Raw genomic sequence first — 9,843 nt, forward strand, 5'->3', positions numbered from 1 at the left:
TTCTCAGAGAGTATCAATTGTAGAGGATTTAACTGTAAGTGTGCTGGAGTTTTATACAATGTATTTATAAAATTTATCAAAGAGGAGGGAAAGAAAAATTTTAGAAGGAGGAGAGTATTGAACTTGGAACTAGGAAATCTGGATTTGAACCTACAATCAAGCACTTATTTTTTATACCTTATTAGCTGAACACTCCAAGGAAATCCATTAACTTCTCAGAGCTGTAGTTTAGTTTCCTTCCTTTGTGTGTGTGGGTATGTGTGTGTGTGTGTCTGAGAAAGATGGAGAGAGAGAGAGAGACAGATAGGCAGGCAGAGAAAGAGAGAGAGAGAATCCTACTCCCACTACCTATCTGATAGGGTTGGATGAGGAAAATACTTTGTAAACCTTAAGATATTATATAAATATGAGCTATTCTCATTAGTGCTCTGTTGGACAGTGATTGAATCCTCCCTCAGCTTCCATAATGCCAAGCATTACTGGTATAAGAAGTCTCAAAAAGCCCAAGTGAATTATTCATACATTTCACCTACTCATTTGATTTCAAAGTAGATTTCCATCTCCTATGGGCAAAGAGGGACAAACAGACTTTTCTAATCTCCTCAGACATTAGAGATCATTTCTGAAAGGAACAGGATCCACAGAAAAGGCAATTGATTCCAATTTTCCTCCTATAAATCAGAGGTCTTTAAACTGTTTTTGTATCTTAGGCTTGTTATTAGAATATTTTCAATGCATAATATAAAATAAATAATATTATATAGGAAATCAATTATATTGAAATAGTAAATTGAATTAGTGAAAACAATTAGTAAAAACAAAGAAAAATGTTTTAGGATCTGAGGTTTAGAATAACCATGGCCTAGGGATTAAAACCTCAGAATAAGAACTTCTCAATTTCCCAAGGAAAGGCAGTATGATATTTTTTAATTAAAAAAAAAAAAAACACATAAAAATTATGTACCAACAGAGGGAGCCATTGTATTCAAAATACCGGTGCCAGCCTCCTGCTACTGGACTTCTCTAGCCTTTGAATTTTACTGTTAGCATTAGGGTATCCCTCTGGGCCTCAGTTTCTTTATTGTTGAAAATAGAATAGCACCACCGAATCTTATCACAAAGAGGGGGTTCATTTTACAATTTGGCGAATACCTAATAGGAAAAATACTGCACACTGAAAATAAAAATGTGAACCTTCAAAATCAAATGCTTTAGCCAACAGACCTCAAAGTCTTGATAGTACAAAGATAAAATGAGATCATATAAATGTATTTTGCAGAATCAAAATGGTAATGCAGCACACCTGTTTATATATCATGAAAAATGAACATAGTGAATTTAATAAAATTCTCCCAAGTCATACCCTAGTTTGATAAAGAACAAAGAATCATAATTCTTAGAGCCAAAAAGGATATTTGAAATAACCTAGACCAGCCCTGGACACCTCAGAATGTTTTTAAATACATAAAATATATTGGATTACAAAGGAAAGCAATTATATAAAAATATAATTGTCATTTTTAAAAAAAAGATCACAGATAACTGATTAAGAACTCCTCATCTAAACCAACCCTTGATTTCACAAAAAAAGAAATTGAGATATGGCCTATTGAGTGGAAATGATTCGGCCAAGATGAGTAGCACAAGTAACAACTCATCAAACTCAGAAATGTTTATTAATATACTACACAAGTTTAAATGGGACTTTCCAAAAACACTGGCATGTATCATGAAGTAGAATCCATGGTTGTACAACCACAAGCATGGGGATGCTTCTATGTGGAGGATGATATTCCTTAAATTTCCTGCTTTGAAAACAGTTTCTCCAAAATCGATTTTTACCTTCATGTTCCATTTCCTTCACTGAAAACCAGGGGCATTCTAGGGAGGATCAATCCTAGTTTCCCTTTGGTGATATTAAGTTCTTGACTCAAATGAACATGAAGTCACAGAATAGCAAGAAATCTAGGGCTCACCTACAAATATGTGCAATAATGCCCCATCAAGAACAATAGGGTACAGATCAGAGGAGTGAAACTGACTAGTAACTGCATCCCCATCTTAAGCTGTCTTAATGAGGTTCTTTTGGATGCTGGTTGTCACTTGCTCAAGATAAAGGAGAGTTAAATTTGGGCATCAGTAGCCAAAAAGAGTTTTGAGATGGGGATTGGATAGATTGGAAGGAGATTCCTATTAATTGTCAAAATTCCTTTCACTGAATTTTATGAGTGAATTCAGGTCAGGCCAGGCTTGTGGCCAATGGTGAATTGAGGGAAATGTGTTCTCCAACTTCATTAAATTCTCTCTGGGTTTAAAAGGCAATGGGATCTCTTCAGTGAGATCAATTATTGATTCCTCAGAGAGAATATCAATATATGTTTCCTAGATATATATAATAGGATCAGAGACACAGGGTTGAAAGGAATTTTGGAGGTCATCTGTTGGGGTTTAGCAAGGTGAAGTGACTTGGCTGTATTCACAAAGACAGAGTTAAAATCTGAATTTGTGTTATGTGCCTTCAAATTCAGGACTCTTTGGCCTGCCTAGAGAGCCTGGGATCAGATTATTTAAGGACAAACTTTCAAATCTTAGGAAGTCAGTAAAAGATTTGAAGGTGTATGGCTCTGGATAGAGATTGGAAGAAAGGGAAGTAGTCTTATTCTGTTCTTAAAAATTAGTCAAACCATTTTTCCAATCCAGTTCTGGGACAATAATATTAAGATTTTACATATGACTTAGATAGAAAGAACTCTCAGATTATGTTGATTCCAATCAAACAACTTTGAAGAAGGGCTCCTTTATGTTTTTCTTGAAGGCCTTCTAAGAGAGAAGGCTTTTCAATCCATTGCCTTTTCAATCCAATTCTCCCAAATTGATCTTGATTTTCATTATCCCATGTCACAGCTGAATCTGGGTTCTGTGCTTCATTTTCATCTTTTCAACTTTCTGCCTCCATAACTTTGGACAAATCAAGTAACCTTTCTGGGTTTGTTTTCTCATCTATAAAATGAGGAAATTGGACAAAGTCATCATTGTATATATATCAATTTACAATTCTATGACCTTGCATGTTTAGTTTGGACCAGAGATTCATTCCTGTTAACAAATTACAATGCATAGTACATTAGTTTTGTAATCAAAAGACCTAGATTTGAATCACTACTGTTACTTTTTAGCTGTAGGTAATTTGCTTAGTAGCATATACTTTCCAGAGATGTTGTGAGAGTAAAATTCAAGTAATATTTCTTTAGTGGTTGAATTTTATGATTTCTCTAGTCCTAGTTCATGTCAGTTCGGAAAATGAATGAATGCCCATCAATTGGAGAATGGTTAGGTAAATTGTGGTATATGAATGTTATGGAATATTTTTGTTCTGTAAGAAATGACCAGCAGGATGAATACAGAGAGACTTGGAGAGACTTACATGAACTGATGCTGAGTGAAATGAGCAGAACCAGGAGATCATTATATACTTCAACAACAATACTGTATGAGGATGTATTCTGATGGAAGTGGATTTCTTCGACAAAGAGAAGATCTAACTCAGTTCCAATTGATCAGTGATGGACAGAAACAGCTACACCCAGATAAGGAACACTGGGAAATGAGTATAAACTATTTGCATTTTTTTTCTTCCCAGGTTATTTTTACCTTCTGAATCCAATTCTTCCTGTGCAACAAGAGAACTGTTTGGTTCTGCACACATATATTGTATTTAGGATATACTGTAACATATTTAACATGTATAAGACTGCTTGCCATCTAGGGGAGGGGGTGGAGGGAGGGAAGGGAAAAGTCGGAACTAGAAGTGAGTGCAAGAGATAATATAAAAAATTATTCAGGCATATGTTCTGTCAATAAAAAGTTAAAAAAAAGAAGGTTGTTGTATGGACTATAGCAGAACATATCAGCTCCTTTCCAAGGGTTAAAGATTTGAGGGATTTCTATGTAATGATAGTAATAGTGATGATAATGGTTAATGTTTATAGAGTGCATATAATACAATATATACACATATAGACTTTAAGTAGGTTTTCTGCAGACCTCTACATGATCTTTACATAATAGGAATTTACTAGGAAAGGGAGGGAGGCAGGCAAGAAGGAAATTGCCCTACTTCCACCCTGCCCAATGGAGGTATAGAACCAGCACATGGTTCAAAACACACATGGTGGAAGAAATGGTTCAAGGAAGTGAGAGCACAAGGAGAAATAAGTGGAGTCTGGGGCCAGTCATATGTAGGCCTGGCCAAACCAAGAGGAAGAACACAGAGGTGCCATGTGGATGCCAGATGCAGATACAGACAGGAGGGGATGGTCGAGACAGACATATGGATGGAAGACTGAATTCTTTATGTAAAGTTGAATTTGTATAATGTATATTGAAATTAAAACTTATAGTGAGCATAATGTTAATACATACATATACATAATACATGATATTTGTCTATATACACATAAACACATGCATGAATATCCATGTATATACAACGTATGTACAGGTATATATAAACACATATAATATATCCGTATATAATTTGTAGGAGCCATAATCATTCCCATTTTATAGATGAGGAAACTAAGAGTGAGAGCTATTAAGTCCAGTGTCACATAGGTATCCTGAGGCAGGTCTTCCTGATTCAAACTTAGAACTCTTCCTATTACAACCCCTAACTGCCTGCAACTTGTTCTATTTAGGACTTTTCATGACATTAGCCTTAAATTTACATTTAAGCTAATCTCTCCTTCACATGACAGCATCAGGAGGAATATGTAGAAATCATAGCCACTACAAATTATTTAGATATTCATGTGTACACACATGTATGCATGCATGTGTATGCACTGTATGTTGCTCTGTGTGTGTGTGTTGTACTATGCATGTATGTGGCTAATAGAGGTCTTTAAGATGGGGATAGGGAAACTTACTTTATCAAGAATTTAATATTTAGAACTGCATGGGATCTTCCAGATAACCCAGTTTTTCTGTCTTACAAATGGAGAAACTAAGGTCCAGAGGGCCCAGGTGATTTCACTGAGCTCCCACCTAGAGAGGTGAAGTCCTGCAGGAAGTAGCCAGGCAGGAAGTAGAGCCCTGTCTCTGCTGACTTTAAGACTAGAGCTCTTTTCCCCACACTATCCTGCCTCTTCCCCTACGCTGTTTGTATCTGGATGCTTCCAAAGTGCTTGCGTGCCTGGCAACATTTGCTCTCCCAGTCCTCCTTCTCAGAAATCTTGTGGGCTTGATTAGCAAAGCCTTCAATTTCCCACCCAACCATTCCAAGTTCTCATGTGGTGGGGTCTCCCCTCTCTCAGGAACTGTGAATTATGAGGTGTCACTCTGCTACTACAAGTCTAATACACCACCAGAAAAGGGAAAGAATGCAGTTTGCTTTCTCTTCTGAAAGCTGAGTGTATGAAGTTTTCTTTTGGCTCAACTCAGTCATCTTCTCTCCCAGAATGGAGAAGGGGGGTCGGGGGAGGTTGGCAGGAAGGGGAAAAGCATGAGAAGGAACGCTCCTCCTATTATCAGTTTCTATTTGGTGTTGTCTGAAGAAAGCTTCAGGACAGCTGGCACGAGATTAGCTGTGATGATATGCACTGAGCCCAAGCGGCATATTGTGTGCAAGGCAACGTGGGATGGGTAGCTTGTCTGAATTCAGATCCACCATAGGATTTTTCTCCTTCCCTTGGGAAAGCTGATGAAAGGTTTCTCTCGCATGGAACAGTTTTGACAGAGCAAGCTGTTCCCCAGTACTCCTCCTTCTCCATCACTCTGTTGTCCTTCAGACAACTGTCATCTCTTCCTTCCCCTTCCCTCTCTCCTTTCCTGCCATTCTTGGGACATTAGTAGATTGAAGTGCAACAAGCCAGACAGAATGGGGGAGGGTGGTAGATGGAGGTAACAAAGACTGATTTTAGGGGTGCACATGTGCATGTGTGTGTGTAAAAATGATAGCTGTCTTGAAATATAGGAAGAGCTGTTTAGAAAAGAAGGATTTGACTTGTTTTACTTAAAGGGGAGGTGGTTCAAAGCTAGAACCAATAATAGGAGGGAAACATTGTAAGGAATCATTTCAGTGCCAAATAAAGAACTTTCTAGTGATTAGAACTATCCAACCATGAAATGATCTGCCTTGTGTGATAGTGAAAGAACATGATAGTGAAAGGGGTGAGCAAGGAGAAAACAGCTTATTAAAAATACTATAGAGGAGGCCCCTGTGCTTAGTAGGAGGGAATGGATTAGATGATCTCTAAAGTTCCTTCCAATTCTAAGGTTCCTAACACAGGATATGATACGAAGTTGTCACTTAAATATTGGTTAGTAGATTCCCATCAACTAGGAAATGGCAAAATAAGCTATGGTACCTAAAGGTGACAGAATGTTATGATGTGGTAAGAATTGATGGATATGATGAACTCACAGAAAAATGGGAATACTTTTATTAATAAATTCAAAATGAAGCAAGAATAATTGGGAAAATAATATCCATGACTACAACAACAAAATAGGAAGAATAACAAAACAATTGAAACTCGATACTATGAAATTATAATGATCAAGCTTAGTCCTAAAAAAGAGATGTAAATTCATTTCCTTGTAATCATCTTGCCTCCTTTGTAGATGTAGGGTTCAGAACTTTCCATATGATGTCGGATTTGGTTAATGTTTTTGGTTATTTTTACTGAATTACTTTTTTTATCCTTTGTTACAAGTTTTGGCTTACTGGGAGAAGAAAGAAATATAGGTAATATAAAAGCAAAATATGGCAATAAATTTTAAAATTAAAGTTTAAATATATTTGCTTAATGAAACTGGAGTAATTCTAAGATTCTTCTCATAGGTTTATAAGATTTAAAACTGGAGAAGATCTTAGAAATCATTTAGTCCACTACTCTTATTTTATAGTTGGAAATAACTAGAAAAAATTTTCACCAAGAGTAAAAAGAGTTGAAGGTGAGGTGGGTCCAGGGAGACTGAATAAAGCTGTCACCCTTCTAGGCAGTCATACTGAGAGAAAAAAAGTCCTGCTCACTCTCCCACAGGAGTTGAAAGAGGGGCAAATTTAGTCAGTGCATGCCATAATGACAGAGTCCTGAGAGTGGAGGCACAGGACAACAGAGGGCACAGGCTCTATGGGGAGGGGTTGAAGCAGGGAAGCCCCTCTTGAGATTGCTAGGATGCTGCTCCCATGTTTATGACTGGGAGAAAAATACATTTCTCCTTTATTAGTTATAGCTCTCCAAAAGAAACCTGGTTTGGGATTTGAAATAGCTATAGTAGAATGTAAAACTGCTACATTAGTTGCAGTTAGGATTGGAACTCAGGTCCACTAGTTCAGAGCCAGTAATCTTTCTACTAGATCAACTACTGAGTATACAGATGAGAAAAATGGTCAAGAAAGCTGATTTGCTCAAGACCACTCAGATAGTAGATGTCAGAGCTTGGAATGGAAGCCAGATTTCCTGACTCCAAATCCAGTATCTTTCTTCTTATCTATCTGTCTCTCCTATTTCCTGAGTAACCAGTTATAAACCACAACCTTCCTGAGCCTCAGTTTCCTCAAAATTATGGCTTCAGACTAAATGATCACTAAAATTTTTTTTTTCCCCCCAGCATTAATGTTCTGTAATTTTTCATTTTTATCCTAAATTGCTTTCCCTTGGGGTCTACTGGGGGTTCTTTGTTTCAATAATAGGGTATTCAAACTGTTTTCTTTCTCCTTAATCTAAATAGTTTCTAAAAATAATCTCTTTCTCAGTCTTTTCCAAGTGTAAAGGCTCAGTTGTCTTAATTCATCTTCTTTGATTGGTTTTATATTTCCTTCAAAATTTTAGGAATTTAAAGAATTGGATAATTCTAGAGCTGGAAGAGCTTATAAACATCTAGCCCAACCCCTACTTTACATAGGAAGCAACAGAGACCCAGAGAAGAAAAAATTCCCTCAAGTCATATAACAATTTGATGTCAAAGTTGGAATTAGAATTTGTTTCCAGGGATTTGGACACTCCACCAAATCTCTCTTTTCTATAGACTTTCTTAAAAGAGTCCTATTTATCCTTTTCTGAAGAACAGTAGACAAAAATTGCTTCAGTATTCCAGGTGTGAATACACCACATTTGTCTCTGTGTATATCATTTTAAATTATCCTTCTAAAGGAGGAGTTCTTTTTTTATTAAAGCTTTTAATTTTCAAAACACATGCATCGATAATTTTTCAACATTAACCTTTGCAAAAACTTGTATTCCAATATTCCCCCCTTCACTCACCTCCTCCCCTATATGGCGAATAATCCAATATATGTTAAATATAGTAGAAATACATATATTGGATTTATATGCACATATTTATACAATTATCTTGCTGCACGAGAAAAATCAAATCAAACAAGAAAAAAATAGAAAAAATAAAATGCAAGCAAACAACAACAAAAAGGGTGAAAATGCTATGTTGTGAATCATACTCAGTTCCCATAGTTCTCTCTGGGTGTAGATGGCTCTCTTCATCACAAGATCATTGGAACTGGTCTGAATCATCTCATTGCTGAAGAGAGCCATGTCCATCAGAATTGGTCATTGCATAACCTTGTTGGTGCAGTCTCCTAGTTCTAAAACAGTAGTTCTTAACTTAGGATCTGGATCTTTAAAAAAAATTAGATAACTACTTCATCATAATTAATTTTGTCTATAATCCTATTTTTATTTTATGCATTTAAATGATAAACAATATAATTACATATATATATATATGTAATATTAAATGATATTCTGAGAAGAGATCCATAGTCTGTTCTGACTGCCAAAAGAGGCCATCCTTCCTTAAGGCTCATTAGCCAAGTTTATCATAGAATTCTTTCCATGATTGGCAGGACTGAACTTCATGGACACTAAGGTTAATCTATGGTCCCATAAACCTATGATTGATTTTTTTCTCCATCCTGAGCAGCCTCCCTGCCTCTACCTGTTCAGAATCCTATTCATCTTCCTTATTTAGTCCAGTAGTTTGATCTTCTCCCCTCTCACTCTTTTCTTTCTTCCCTCACACTCACACTCTATATAATGCATTCTAGCACTTAGTGATACCGTGTCCTACACTCTTTATGTATTCTGTAGTCTAACTATCAGCTACTAGTGGGAAAAGCCCTGGTGTTTTCCATCTCACTCCACCTCTCCAAGATTGTGAACTTGCTAAAGGAGGTGGCTTGTTCTTTCTGAATAGATTCTGGCATGTCTCCAAGAAAATCCCAAATGAGGTACCAAGGAGACAGGACTGAAACAAGTGAATAACAACCTATACTAGGTAAGAATGTGTTTGATTTTGTTTAAGGCTAAAGGGAAGTATTGAATACAGTTCTTTTTCAATTGTCTTGATTTTGTTTAAGGCTAAGGAGGGCTTATTAAATACCATTCTCTTTCAATTGTTTTAGAATTCCAGGGACCTTACCTTTCCATTGCTAATCCACAAACTCAAGTTAGCTTCTCATCTTTGTCTTTGTGGTCAAGCATCTCTGGAGATCTGCTGGTATCAACCAAGTACAAAAACTTTACAGTGTTTCTGAATGCTAATTGTCCCAAAGAAGGCGGATACTTCCTTTGTCCAAAGGGAGGAAGCACTTTTCTAATTAGAGGGGAGGAATCATTTTACTCCCAGGCTCTCATTAGCCTGAGACAATGCTGGCAGAGGCTGACTGCAGAATGAGCTTTGATTTCAAATGTTTTCAGCCTTCAAGTTTTTCTCTGTTCCTGCCATGATTTCCCACTTCCTTTCCCTTTTAATTTTTTACCCCTTTAAACTGCAACCTTTTATTTGCTCATTTCATAATGGCATTTTCCTCTTTTCTGC

At 36.7% G+C, this 9,843-nt stretch overlaps 1 protein-coding gene across 1 annotated transcript in view; it reads right to left on the bottom strand.

Annotated features, from left to right (window-relative positions):
• TEKT4 (tektin 4) overlaps positions 1–9,506 on the bottom strand; it is an 85,338-nt gene extending 75,832 nt beyond the window's left edge. Inside the window, exon 1 of the mRNA XM_031945751.1 lies at positions 9,445–9,506. The gene's annotated coding sequence lies outside the window, so the exon portion shown is untranslated. The remainder of the gene's footprint in view (positions 1–9,444) is intronic.
• Between the last annotated feature and the right edge of the window lie 337 nt (positions 9,507–9,843).

Source organism: Sarcophilus harrisii, chromosome 1 (assembly GCF_902635505.1).
Source record: "Sarcophilus harrisii chromosome 1, mSarHar1.11, whole genome shotgun sequence".
NCBI classification, from domain to species: Eukaryota; Metazoa; Chordata; class Mammalia; order Dasyuromorphia; family Dasyuridae; genus Sarcophilus; species Sarcophilus harrisii.